The sequence below is a fragment of the Perca flavescens genome, chromosome 7 (genome assembly GCF_004354835.1).
Source record: "Perca flavescens isolate YP-PL-M2 chromosome 7, PFLA_1.0, whole genome shotgun sequence".
Taxonomy (NCBI): Eukaryota; Metazoa; Chordata; class Actinopteri; order Perciformes; family Percidae; genus Perca; species Perca flavescens.
In genome coordinates this window covers 25,019,951-25,031,621 of record NC_041337.1, presented here as the reverse complement: position 1 = coordinate 25,031,621, position 11,671 = coordinate 25,019,951, and the positions used below count along the sequence as shown (strand labels likewise).

The 11,671-nt window shown below is 38.7% G+C and overlaps 1 long non-coding RNA gene across 1 annotated transcript; it reads left to right on the top strand.

The window, feature by feature from the left end:
* The first annotated feature begins 7,872 nt into the window (after positions 1-7,872).
* LOC114559442 (uncharacterized) lies at positions 7,873-10,955 on the top strand. Its single transcript, XR_003693093.1, has 3 exons — positions 7,873-8,135; positions 9,433-9,514; positions 10,840-10,955. It is a non-coding gene; the product is annotated as an uncharacterized LOC114559442 (long non-coding RNA).
* The last annotated feature ends 716 nt before the right edge of the window (positions 10,956-11,671 follow it).

The window sequence follows — 11,671 nt, the reverse complement described above, 5'->3', positions numbered from 1 at the left end:
TGTTATTACTGATCTTCATCACTACCTAGACCACACTTTGCACTAACTGTACATTAACTCTTTACTACATCTCAGCATTTATATTACTGCTTACTGTGTTATTACTGATCGCAACCTGCACTAACTCTATATTGACTCCTCCCTACACTTTAGCATTTATCTGTACTGTCTATTCATATATATTGTTTTATAACTGATTCTACTTCACTAACCAGACCACTAGGCTGTTTATTGACTCATTACACCATCGACTCTTTACACCATCTCAGCAGTGATATTTACTCTCTGTTCATGTATTGCGTATCAATTGACTTACTTACACCTCACTACGTACCGGCATTTGTAATGCCCACTTAATCTACACTTTATGTAGCATATTGTATTCTGTTTTCTTGTACTGTATTGAATGTGAAACTATATGTTTTATTGCACGCCTATGCTTTTCTTGGCCAGGTCGCCATTGCAAATGAGAACCTGTTCTCAACGGCCTACCTGGTTAAATAAAAGTTAAATAAAATAAAAGAATAAACATACATTTTGGGCAGTGTGAAAGGACAATTCTGGCGCAAAACGAACCTAGAGGTTATTAACTGATGTGTACCTACTCTGTCGCTCTCTGGGACATGTTTTCATGCTAATTGAATGAGTTATTAAAAGATAGATTATAAAGACAGTCGCGTTCATGTTTACTTGCGGGAGCCATCTTGGAAACCAGTCATGACTAGTCGAAAAATGAGCGCTGTGCAAATAAGTCTGAGATTCCCATACTGTCTATGGAGATTCCACATTTTACGCCGTTCGACGAGTCATGACTGGTTTCCAAGATGGCTCCCGCAAGTAAACATGAATGCGACTGTCTTTATAATCTATCTTTTTAATAAACTATCTGTACACTTACAATGTTGTCAATGCTTCGGTTCACATTTAGGGATCCTCATTATGCTAACGTTAAGGTGTGGTGATATTTCGAGCCTTTTTAGTGGTATTAAATAACGATTTAATTTGAGTGTCCCCATGCCCCAAATACTAGCATTGTAAGCTAACCAGTGGTCCGCGATAGCCTTGTCAAAGCTCCAAACTCATTAGATTAGCATGAAAACATGTCCCAGAGAGCAACAGAGTAGGTACACATCAGTTAATAACCCCTAGGTTTGTTTTGCGCCGGAATTGTCCTTTAAGTTCCAAACGCAGTGACGGTGTCACTGCAAAATGGTCTTGGGAAGGAACATGTTTTGGTGAAATATTTACACCCCGCAAAAGAAAACGCCACATACAATATTAACTGAAGTTAACTGTTCACACAATACAGTAACGTGAGCTATATAAATTAGCTGGATACATGGTTAAACATATTTTGCTCTTACCAGTGTATCGCTGTGTGTACTTCGTCCATAGAAATCCCCACCAATCGGTTTCCAAAATGTCCCAGTTAGATAGGTTGATTCACGATATTGGAGGGAATGATAATTTCTGTATCATTATTCTCATTTTCACTGAATTTTTTTAATGATTACAGTGTCATTTTTGCTAGGATCTGTACCAAACAAAGAATTTTTCTGTAGGATTTGTAGGCCAGTACGTCTCTGCAGCAGCACAATACTTAATTAAGAATGGTTTGGCACATATTTTTTCCCCCTGCGTTTTGGATATTGCACTAGTCCATGTAGGTAGGTAGGTAGGTAGGTAGATAGATAGATAGATAGATAGATAGATAGATAGATAGATAGATAGATAGATAGATAGATAGATAGATTTTTATTGAAAAAAATGGGAAATAATGGTGTTGCAGCAGCAAAAATATCAGACACACAGCACACATACGGAGTATATATTAAATAATAGGAAACAATATACATTAAATAATAATTGAATACTACACGAGCAATATTTAGAATATATACAATTTGGAAATAAAATGTACAACTGTTTCCCTAGTAAAGATAGGATGTAGATAAAACTATTGTGCAAGGTTGTGCAAGGTACATTCAGTGCAGTTGTGATGTATATGAGTGTTATCTCACACTCAGTGATGAAGTGTTAAAAAGTTTAATGGCCTGTGGTAGGAATGATTTCCTATTGCTATTTTCGATAAAATTGCAATTCATTGTGCAGCCCTTCTCCTAACTGACCAAAATTTCTTGATCCTACTTTGTAAGAGTGTTTTATCAAACTTTCTCAAGGTAAGGAATTGCTTCTATATATATTATATTTTAGGAAAACTCCAGAGGTGTCTTAATTTGTTAGGGGTTGCCAAGAGATGCAGTTCAGGTAGAGATATTCTGTTGAAGAGATGAGAGATGTTTTGGGAACGCTTATTAAAATTTAAAATTAAATTCATAAAGGAAATGTTAACACTAAATCACACTTTAAAAACACTATAATAAAGCTAGTTTGTTATCTGGTTTTTATTCTTCACTAACACACATGAATGCAAGCAGGTGTAGCTTTTACTAATGTGATATATTATGAGTCGTTTGTGGTTCACTGCTCTCTCTTGCTCACACACACACACACACACACACACACACACACACACACACACACACACACACACACACACCGTGTGTGCACCACGAATAGGAAGTTTCTTTTCACAAACAACAAAAAAGAAAATTACTGCTGTTTGTTTAGAAAGGAAACGAAGCAGAGCAGAACGGCCGGCTGAATAGCGAACCAAAAAAGAGAGAGTGGAGAGGTGAAAGCCGTGGCAGAGAGGAGGAAAACAGTGTGTGATAAAGGAGAGGCAGGAGGTTGTGTGTTTTAGGGGTGAGTGCAGGAACTCAGGGTCAGAACGCCCCCAAGTAGCTCCACAACAGACAGGGGGGTTACAGACCACACAGACTACAATAGAGCCTGACAAATCACATATTTGAAATGGTTTCTGATTTGAAAAATGGATGAGTTGGTTGGCTTTTTGGCTGTCTGGGATTTAATGTTTTCACTTCTGAGGCTGTCTGAGTGGGAAGATAATTCAAAGACTTCTCCAGAACCATTTAGCCTACAGTAGAGGGGACATAAGGTCACAACGTCCTTCATCGCTTGAGTCTAAATAACTTCTTTCTTTTCTCTCTCGCAGGGAGAGAAATTGCTCCACAGGAGATACTGAAATAACTTAAAATTGTCTGATTGGAAGGGATTCAACAATAAAGACTTGAAGAAGAGCATTCAGTGTTTTCTGTGGAGCTTTGGTGAATTTAGCTGGAATCTATCTTAGAATCGTCCGCAACTGTTTGTCCACATCTTGGAAAGAAATTAGGTTAGATGTTAACATTAAGACTGAGGAGGTTATTATAGCAACTCTGTTGTATAAAGTGAAGTAAATTAAGTAAAAGGTAAACAAAGGGGTGTCGAGCAGTTTTTTTTCTCAGCCTGGTTGACAAACATAGTGACTTTTTTGCCAGAGTGCTAAAGCTACCAAATTAAAGAATAAAAAGATCATCTTCATATTCACTTAATTTCAGGATTGAAAGTATTTTTATAAGCTTTTCAGCCAGTTACATGCTGAATTGTAGCACCATCCTCAATGTCTGTGCAATTTGGAGATGACTTTTTTGAAAACCCTAAATTTTAATATTTGAGTTTTAACAAGCCGTTAATAGTGTTTGGAAGTATTTACTGACCGTCAACAACTAGGCAAAACCTGCAATAACAGATTTTTTGGCTACTTTGGGGGGCAGTGGAAACAAGCTGTGAGCACAAAGTTGACATAAGTTTAAATGGTGCAACATCCAGCAGATGCAGAGCAACACGTTTCTGGTCACCTGACAAATGTCCGATATTCACTCTCTTTTACCTCTGTTTTTGGTCTCTACCAACTCCTGACAAAAGAAAAAAAAAACTCTTCAGCTGCTCATTATGGAAAAAAAACTAAGCCTGATCACATTACATTACATTACTACATATTGGTTTTGGGGATGTAAATATTTAAAATTTATTTTGCATTTAAACAATAATCAAAACAGAATTTTTTTTGACATACAGCAGAATGCGAACCAAAACTTCACTTGAAACAAGACAAAGTGAACACATATATTACACTGGACGTGTAAACTAAAACCTTGACTGGATGGATGAATGGATGGAGAAAGACAAAATCACTTGAAGAGAAAGTAACATTAATCACTTCAGAATCAGATGGTGTCTTCATCATGGATGTTAACTATCCATTAGTAAATTCTTGCCTTTCTACTCAAAGACAACACACCATTTAGTACTTTCTCTGCTTCAGACACAACAATGTGTGTGTGTGGTCAGGTGGGCTGAATTTCTACACCTGCACAGCTCAATTCTTTTAGACTGCGATGGGCTGTTAACACTGAATGACGTGTGTGTGTGTATTGTACACGCCTGCTCATGCATGTATATGTCTCTGTATCAGCGCTCTTATAGCACTAATGTGTCTCTGTTCAAGGTGTATAGGACTTACAACCCCAGTATAGGCTAACTGCTGCAAAACAAAATAGTTTAGAATGTGAATATAATATTCTCATTTTGTCTTTACTTTTCTGCAGCTTTTGGAGGCTGCATTCTTGGACCAATTGCGTCACACCGGCGCGACAAAGGCTGTCCCATTTAATTTAATTTCGAAGGCTCCTTCAAATGCGGTCCACAAATGTGGCCTTCTTTTTACAGAATTCGGAGGACCGAACTGTTGTATCCTTCGCAGCCCCAGGATTCCCAGTATTCATTTCGGCAGAAGCACAGGCCAACACAAACGCTAACAACCAATATTTCTTTTTTTTTAATTACAATTTTGGTCTGCTATTTCATTATTAAATTCACTTCTGAGAATGTTTTTAACTGTGTAGATGTCAAACATAGGCAGTGTTGTGAAAATGTATGGCAAATTAAAAATTTGCTCCAAATTTGCTTCAGAGTGTAGAAGCTCCATAAACTGCCTGACGTCAGCTAGCTCTGCGGAAGTAGCTAGATATCTGGCCGGCCAGTCGTGCTCAAAGACCCCGCTGTGAGCTGACTGGAGCTCAAACAGGAAATGCTCTGCAGACCAGGCCGTAGGCTTCGTGGGCTTCGAAGGCTGCGGCCTCCATAGGCTGCAGCCCCTGAACTGGGACGTGGCTGAAGTGTACAAAGTGTACTGCCTGTTAGTGCACTAACTCCTTCAGTACTCCAAACTTTCCAGTTTCGTTCCTATCTATACTGAAGGTTTTTACAGAGGGGTTTGTTCATATCATTCATAGCCTGATTTATACAACATTTATACATACAAACATGGCGAAAATTGATTTTTTTCTTTTTATGTCTCTTGACAGTATTTTCTTATTTATGGAGTGATATAAAAAAAAATATCCAAAATTCCCTCTGTAAAACCCTTCTTTTTTAAAAACAGAGCCTTAAAGACATGCATTTATTAAAAGATTAAAAACATGGTTAGTCAAGCTTGTATTAGTTTCTCCCGTGTATTAATGTAATGTAATCATTAATTTATGTCTGCTCTACATGCAGCGCAAATATAGCCGTGGCCTTGGATGTGGAGGAGGTAGAGAGATAGAGAAATGTGCATCATTGAAAGTTCAGCAGGTTACAGTCTGAACGATGGATAGAATCGAACGTAGAAATGAAAATGGGTTTTTCAAGGACTCTAATCTGTACAGCTGGAGGATAGACTGATGTGGGGGTTGAAGGAGTAAAAGTGAGGTTAGAGGTGTAATGAACAAGCGATCTAGCAGAAGAGTGGAAAGTGAAAATAAGTAAATTGTGAAATGGGGTGATGATGATACAGTGAGGAAGTCACCCTCATGGCAGAAGAGAAAGGCAAAGGGATTAAGGGGTGAAGAATGATACAAAAGGAACACACACACACACACACACACACACACACACACACACACACACACACACTGAAGTCTAGACAGGGTGATCTGTTTGTGAGATAACTTGTATGTCAGTTTTGCCAAAGATCGTTGTTTAGTTGTCTGAATGCATGCATGAATGAACTTGTGTGGCATAAAATATTCAGTCACCATATACATACGTCTGTCTACATGCGTGTGTGCACTCAGGTCTGTGTGCAAGCTTTTATATAAACACAAAATACAGCAATGTGTTCAAGAGATTTTCTAATATCAAGACATGTTTGTTTTTTATTGTCCAAAAAATCATTTTTGTTAGCCCATTATTGCAACATGGCATCATGACTTTGTGTAAACATACACGCCACTTTCCTAAAGCCAAATGGCGTGTTATCTCTACGCATTTTGAGCTTTCCACATGTATGTCTACGCTGTATACAGCAGATATAAACATACACACCACGTAGCGTCGCGAGAACGTGCCGTACTATCGCGAGAGCAACATCACACGGGTGTAAAAAAAAAAAAAGATTGGGTTTAGGAAAAGAGCATTGGGAAAGGCTTTAGTAACACAAAAAAACAACAAAAACATGACGGTAACCAACGTCACACGCTTAGGAAAACAATAAACGGTTGGGTTTAGGAAAGAAACATTGGGGAAGGCTTTAAAAAAAAAACGGTTGACAAACGCCACACGCGGGACGCAATCCCAGCTCTCCTGGGTGAAAGTCCTGTGTTTTACCCATCCGCCACCCCAACCAATCTCCCTCTGCAGACTTACGTCCTTTCATACTACTCGCTACGGCAAAAAATTCACACGTAATGTAGGTCAATGGCGGCCGAACGGCGTTAATAAACACTAAAAAGCGATTATGCGTCTTGATAACACGCAAAAACAGCATCCGAATTGGCGTGTAATACATAGGAGATCAGTCTGATTATTGCATCTGATGTGAAGCTGCCTTTATTTACTGACTTCGTACATGCTGGGTTAGAGCATTACAGCTAATAAATTATTTCCAGCCAGTACCTGTACTTGGCATATTTTGATGGGACTGTCTTGAGTGGCCAAACCAGCTGTTTTTAGAAGTGAGCTGGCAAGTCTATACAGCCTGTTAGAGCACTTCATTTGTACTCATAGAACTAAGGTTACAATGCCTCATTTTTTGTAATCACACAGCAAAGAAATCTCCTATATCTCATTCTTTTTATCTTAACTTTGTTTCAACACTGTATATTTCAACATCTGGGAGACAAAAACAGACACAAAAGTTACAATGTCCCCTCAGTCTTCTGAATAATATATACATCAGGGAAATCGTTTTCCTCTTGGAGTGTGTAATGTACATTATGTTCATGTATTTTATATGTATACAGTACAGGCCAAAAGTTTGGACACACCTTCTCATTCAATGTGTTTCTTTATTTTCATGACTATTTACTGTACATTGTATATTCTCACTGATGGCATCAAAACTATGAATGAACACATGTGGAATTATGTACTTAACAAAAAAGTGTGAAATAACTGAAAACATGTCTTATATTTTAGATTCTTCAAAGTAGCCACCCTTTGCTTTTTTTGATAACTCTGCAAACCCTTCTCTCAATGAGCTTCATTAGATAGTCACCTGAAATGGTTTTCACTTCACAGGTGTGCTTTGTCAGGGTTAATTAGTGGAATTTTTCCCCTTATTAATACAAAAGTTTTATTTGTTTTTTGTTAAGTACATAATTCCATATGTGTTCATTCATAGTTTTGATTCATCAGTGAGAATCTACAATGTAAATAGTCATGAAAACAAAAAGGAAACTCATTGAATGAGAAGGTGTGTCCAAACTTTTGGCCTGTACTGTATATGTGTGTGTGTACTGCAGTGGCCATAGGCTTGGGGAAATTAAATATCTGTTTTTTGTCCTGATCTGGGAGCTAAGTGTAAGTGTCCGATCTTACTGTTGGGCCCTAAAAGTTCCTGGCAAAGTGTTTTTACCCTTCACAAAACAGCTGAGTACGGAGCCCCCCTGGGGTCATCTGAGAAAAAAAAAAAAAAAACCGTGCTCACGGTATTATAAACTGTTTGCACGGATTCATAATCCGTGCCCTCGTTTTTATAAACTGTGCGCACGGATTTGCAATCTGTGCGCACGGTTTTGCAAACGTGCCCACATAATCCGTGCCCTCGGTTTTCTTATCTGTGCGCACGGTTTTGCAATCTGTGCGTACAAATTTGTAAACGTGCCCACGTAAACGCGCAAAAATGTTTAACATTCCAGAGAAGAAGACGGCACGGGTAGCCTACTTTCAGCTGCGTCTCCATCCGACAAGTAAGTACTATTTATCTTGATTTAAGGCTAGATTTAATGCTATATTATGTATTGCATTGTTCGTTTTACTGATTTCTTAACGTAACGTTGCATGTATTGAGCTTTTCACTCACTCCAAAACCGTTCAGTTAGCTAGCTAGCTAGGCTGGCGTTCTGTGAGCACCAAAGTAACGGCTGCTGTTACAGATAGTGAGGAGGTTCTGGGTGGGTGGTTTTGTTGCCTTAACATAAGTGTAATGTCCCTTGAAACGACCAGCATCTCGCGGGGCCCTAGCTGTACCCAGCTCAAAGTCACCCTATATCGAGTAAACTGAACTAGCTACCAACTCCCGCTGATACAGCGACATATCACCGAGCTGTGTTGCCGCCTAACAATAACATATTCTCGGGTAACGCAACTTCCAACCGCTGCTGATTTTTACGGGGCTCTGTGGTCTGGTCTCCTATTTTCGTAAGATTTCATTTATATGTGTGCTTAAATTTGTGTACCATATCGAACAAAGCTGTTCATGAGAATGCGCTTGTCCAGTTATGAAGCTTCAAACACTGCAACTTTGAGAATCCAATTAGTTGAGCAGATATTCGTATCTTTAGCTATTTGTAAGGTAACGTTACACACTTTATTCTTAATCGTCACATATACCAAACAGTAGGCTATAATCATTGCTTGAATAAAAAGCTTTAATAATCAGGGGCAGACATGTAAGATAAAAAAAAGCTACTTACTTTTCATTGGATATGATACTCTATTACTTGAATTGTGCCCACACACAAAATAATGCAATATACTGAATTAGGCCTTTTAAATAAGGGAATCAGCAGCACTGACAGTTATGAATTCAAGACTAGACCTCAAACTTTCTAAATGGGAAAATGTATGTCAGGACAGGTAGGTCTATACAAATCTCAGATAGCCTATAGGTGGTAAAATAGACCTTGCGCTAAATACAACAGAATGAAACATACAGCAGACTGCCATAGTCTCTAATGATGTCCTAATAACATTCATGAGCCTTGGCTTTATCGTACTGGTTTAGCAGCCATTTCATTGTTTATTACTCAACGTGAGTGAGTGGACAGGGCAAAGGTAAATAAAGGAAACTAAGTAATGGAACTCAAACCCATATAGCGCAAATCAATTGAACTTGATTCTCACAAGTGGGAATGTTTCGATTCAGTTTTAACCATTAGGCCACATACCATTAGTGACATGGTACAAATTGAATTTAAAATGTATAAGTTCATAATAATTTGCTAATTTTTGCCTGGCATTAAATCATTATTCCCCTTTTGATAGAATGGACCAGAGTTTCCACAAGTTCCTTCGAGAACAGCGGAGGTTAAATGAGACAGTTGTCACCACCTTTATCAACGAGAAGGTAAGTAATGCCCCAGTAAACACAACTACAGCTGTCCAAATAACATAACTTATAACTCAATGCAGTCAGACATTTAACTATTCTCTGTTAAGATAAAAGGTATAGGACTGCAGCGTGTCAGTATTTACACTGCATAAATTAGGCAGCAGCTAGCAAATGGGAAAAATTTTGTGTAATCTTGACAACAAACAAAATGGTGTGTTTCAGGATGCATGTACATTTTTCAGCTAGGTTTATTTTAAGATGCACAATAAAGCAGTGGTTCACAGACTTTACTTGATAGTTTCTAGAACTCTATTTATAAGCTAACGTTAGCTAGTTTTTCACACTGTTGAAACTGTAGGCCCAGCCTTTCTCAAACTCTTTTACGCCAAGGCCCAGTAATGTTAGACCTTCAACCTTTGGGGCTCTGCTTTTTGGGGAAAAGAAAAACTATTTGTTTATTATTTATAACATTTCATTAATTATATAGTTACATTTATAGAATTCTGTCTGTTCCATCTTATGTCATATCATAAACTCCCTTCCATCCATCCATCTTCGTCCGCGTATCCGGTATCGGGTCGCGGGGGGAGCAGCTCCAGCAGGGGACCCCAAACTTCCCTTTCCCGAGCAACAGTTGGTTGTTTATTGTTAAGGCTATATGTTCAAATTAAAATGAATCAAAACTTATAACATCATTATATGGCTGTTTAACAACAACAAGAACCACTAAATGTCAAAAATGGTATTTTAAAATAACTTTGTATGCACCACAAGGCTGTCAAGGCCATGTTTAAGCCAGCTGATGGTTCTAGCTAACAGTAGCCGTGTAGTGTTAACTAGCCTCACATGCAGCGATGCTTCTTTAGCCTCTTATGTCCGTTTCAGAGCACCAGAGATCAGTGCAGACATTTTAGTGGCACCGAACTGAAGCACAGAAATTCGGGTTGCTATTCGGTCCTATAGATAGATACCAGTCGATTAGGCAACAGTCTGGTGCCATATTAACAGTGTTTCAGTACCCAACCCTATAATAAACAGTTATTTATTTGCGGGGGTGCCAGTCCGCAGCCTATAGTTTGAGAAAGGCTGCTGTTGGGGAGCTGAAGAAAGGCAAGGTTGTCGGGAGACTGCATGGATGTCTCATCCTTTCTCAAAGTCTTAAATTTAATTTTAAAAAAAAAGGTCCAGAATTCTTTAAGTAGAAATCATACCACACGCTGTTGCAATAGAGAATCTTGGGGAAGGTCTTAGTTTAAGTCATGTTACAATGTGTTTACACAAATGAACAAATAGGACTGCTTCATACTCAACTGTACCATTACCATTTTCATCATTTTTAGATTGACTGCTATGCTGTCCATGGGATGACAGATGACCAGTTGATGAAATATGTCCCCAAGATTGGAGACCAGATAGCTATTCGGCAGTACTGCAGAACAGAAGTGGCTGCACTGGAAGGAACCACCACAACAATTTCTAAGGCTACAGAAAGCCTGATGAAAAAAAATAAAAAAGAAAGGCGGGCCTCAAGAGAAGTCATGAGGATGAACGTTCAGAAAAATTGTCTGAAACTCCAATGCTTTAAAAAGGGAGCGTGTTTTTCAAATGGGGTTGTTTGAAGAAGTTGGGGCCAAAAACATACAGGTAAAAGAGAGAGGGGAGGAGGGACCAGGCATTTGAAGGCTTTAAAGACCACCACAATGGCACAGCTGATGGACATTGGCAAAGAACTCTTTTTCCAAACGGAAAAAGTAAAATTGGGAATGTCAATGACTTTGAATTCTGCATACGAGATTTTACTGAAGATGAGCTGGCTCCATTGACCACCCTCGGTGAGCAATATGAGAAGAGGAAAGTTAAAATGTTGAGACTGTATCTATCATGCAAAAAGATTGATGCAGAAGAAAAACTGAATGATGCTACCTCACCTGGTGAATCACAAAATGCAGTGCCCCTCACAAGAAAATTACCCTGTGCAGCTGCTGCTTCTTATGGAGCTGCTTCAACTACAGCAACAACCTGTGGATCTGATTTCACAACTGGAACTCCCAGAACAAAGGCTAGCACATGTGAACCTTCAAATACAGTAACTTTACTCTCAACAGAGACGGACATTTTTGAAGAGGATGATTTGATTTCACTTGATGACGAGATTGTGATTGGATATGGTTT